The 2,840-nt window shown below is 40.5% G+C and overlaps 1 long non-coding RNA gene across 1 annotated transcript; it reads left to right on the forward strand.

Annotated features, from left to right (window-relative positions):
- Positions 1–1,600: 1,600 nt before the first annotated feature.
- Positions 1,601–2,485, forward strand: LOC145423159 (uncharacterized). The gene is made up of 2 exons (XR_013904269.1): positions 1,601–1,780; positions 2,176–2,485. It is a non-coding gene; the product is annotated as an uncharacterized LOC145423159 (long non-coding RNA).
- The last annotated feature ends 355 nt before the right edge of the window (positions 2,486–2,840 follow it).

Below are 2,840 nucleotides of genomic sequence, written 5' to 3' on the forward strand. Positions count from 1 at the left end.
AACCAACAGTAATAGAAATGTGGGGGAAAAAAACTCCCAACTTTATCATCTGAGTAAGAATATGAGTCAGATATCATCATTGCTGGAGCATTGCTTTGTCATCATGCACATGTTTGAGCCCCATCCTTAGTAGTGAAACCCTGTTCGGTTTTAGGTTGGAAGACACAGACATTATATGGATAGCAGTTGTTGAATAAGAGCAACCCAGAGATTGTAAAGGTTTCCTGCAGAGTAGCTATAGCCAAAAACAAACAAAAAAACCATGGGTGAACAAAACAATTTGCTCGCCCACTATCCCCCTTGGTGCAATCCGAGCGGGTCGCCCACCCTGCAGAAAAACGATTTCCATGAATGTAGCAGCAGTAGTAGCAGAAGTAGTAGTAGATCACCATAGCAGACAGCATGTTGAACACAGGTCAAACCAAGAAGTCAGAGCGGAGGAGGGTTTTTTTTCCTATCCCAGAATTCCTTACAACCCACACGCACATCCTACAATGACAGCCATCGAGTTCAGCTGCGAGAAAATAAAAAGCATGAAGGAAAGAGTTTTTGAAAGTGATGACAGAGATTAATGCCCTCTTTGGGGTAGCTTTACATAGGAGAGGTGGCGGGACCGCAAAGGAGTCAGAATGATTTGCTCCACCGGCGTTTATATAATTGTGATGTTTTGGTGCTAATTGCTCCAGGAAATTACAGTCAGATTAAAAATGGAGAGCAGCGGATAGCAGTGGTGCTTTTCTATTGTGTCTAAAACGAGACCCAGTTTGTCATTTTCAACATTCGCTGCAGAATGGGAAAAAAGATATTTAAAAAAGAAAAAAACAAAGAAAGAAAGAAAGAAAAAAAGAGTTATGATCTTTGCCATCTTCTTGTGAGGGGAGGTGGGGGACCCTCGGGAGGCCCTCACTAATCTTTAATTCCATTTCCCCAAAAAAGACGTTCCTATTTTTACCCGCGCCTCGATGATCCCCAGAGGGAAAGCACCCGCTCTGGGCTGTTTGGTTTTCCCGCAGATATGTCGTCCCTCAAGAAAACCCAAAATAAACATGCGGAAAACCACGAGGATAAATTTGGCTGCTTGTGCGGAAAAGCTTGGAGTCTCCGTGATTGCGCTCTCACATGCTTCTTTAAGGAAAGAACAAGAAGACAGATAGCTGAGAGGCAGAGGCGGAGATGAGAGGAACAAACAGAAAAATGGAGAAAAGCTGGAAACACATGGAAATGGGTGACATATAAAGGGCGGGGGCTGATGGGGGAATGTGGGGGACAAAAGTTTGTCTCGAAAGACTTTACTGTGGACTGAGCACTGGAAAAGTATACACCTTTCAAACTAATCCCACGGATGAGATGTGTCCTGAACAGGATGACCCTGAGGTTTATTATCATTGAAATATATGACCAAGCAGAACACATAAAAATAAAATCAATCTTTCACTAAAATTAACAAGAAAGAACAGAAAAAGAAAGGTTGCCTCATGTCACTGGAAGATTTTCATCCCCCATTTCTGGAAAACAAGAAGAAAGAAATGTAAGTCATCAGATTCAACTAAAAATAGGCGTTCCTGTTGTGTACTTTGGAATTCCTGTTTATATGACCTCTGATCTGCACTATATCTGCCTTTGATAGGAAATAAGCCTCGTGCTCTACCAAAGAGACACGAATACCGCCCTGTCGGGATGGTCGACAGGAAAGAGTCTCTGGAGGGGCGAGTTTCGATGGTGTGAGAGTTTAAAGATGAAAAAATGCTCAGCTGGAGGAAAATAATGAGGTCTGCATTTGGTAAGTAAAAAAAGATGTTTACTGTATGCACTGAATCCATCCATCTGTCTGCTCCACCCAAGGCTTGAACTTTTCTTTCTGAACAAACAGAGCCTCTCGTAGCACATGTTTCAAACAGCGAAAAGGAGAGTTAAATACGTTTAAACAGATCTTTATGTCAGCTTTGAATGGGGTCTGTCTGTAGCGTTGATGGGGAACATTTTTTTTGTGCAGAGGATTTTTTTTTTAAACAGGAAAAATTAGTCTTGACATTTCCAGTACAAAAAAATGCATCCAGTCCAGTTTGACACCGAGGTTGGAAAGATCAAATTTGCAAAGATGGGAGGATCTGATAATCGCTCACACTGTTTACTCTTCTTATCGGTATAAAAGCTGCTCTGCTCTCCTGTTTCCAGACCAACACGTCAACACCGTATGACTTTTCAGTCAACTTTGACTCCGACAACTCCAAATTCAAACAACTGAAGCAAGTCCAAGTTCACGTCACGGAACATAGGAAAACATTCACCACAAAATTTAAAGAAGCAAGAAGAAGAAGAGGAAGAAGAACATTTGTCTGGTCTTATCAGCTGAGACCCCGAGACCCATAATTCAATCAAAATGTGAAGCAAAACAGCCATAAAGAGATAGAAAACAATCATAATGACAAATGAATTGACCTAAATAAATAAATAAATCATCAAAAGTAGGTACTAAACTACAAAATTGTGAACTTCATAGACGCACCCTAAACATGCTACATGCAGGGCATTGGTTCACAAAGTACCCTTGTGAGAACTCAGTGGAGTTTTACACCATCAGAGTGATAAGGTTCTATAAAAGGTCAATTTGAGAGTTTAGATTTAAGATTTAGGTTTGATTTTGTAAAATTTCATGTTGTTGTCATTGCTTTAAAAAAATGATGCAAACTCTCTTCCTTAGAAAAACTAAGTACAGTTCACTAACTTTTGTTTTCTTAGTTTGTAGGGGTCGTGTTCATTGTGAGTGGAGAGCACTAGGAGTAACTTGATTTTTCAGAGTGAGCAATATTAAATGAATGAGTTCAGCTGTCCAGGTTTCT

This window comes from Astatotilapia calliptera, chromosome 20 (assembly GCF_964374335.1).
Source record: "Astatotilapia calliptera chromosome 20, fAstCal68.1, whole genome shotgun sequence".
In the NCBI taxonomy this organism is placed as follows: domain Eukaryota; kingdom Metazoa; phylum Chordata; class Actinopteri; order Cichliformes; family Cichlidae; genus Astatotilapia; species Astatotilapia calliptera.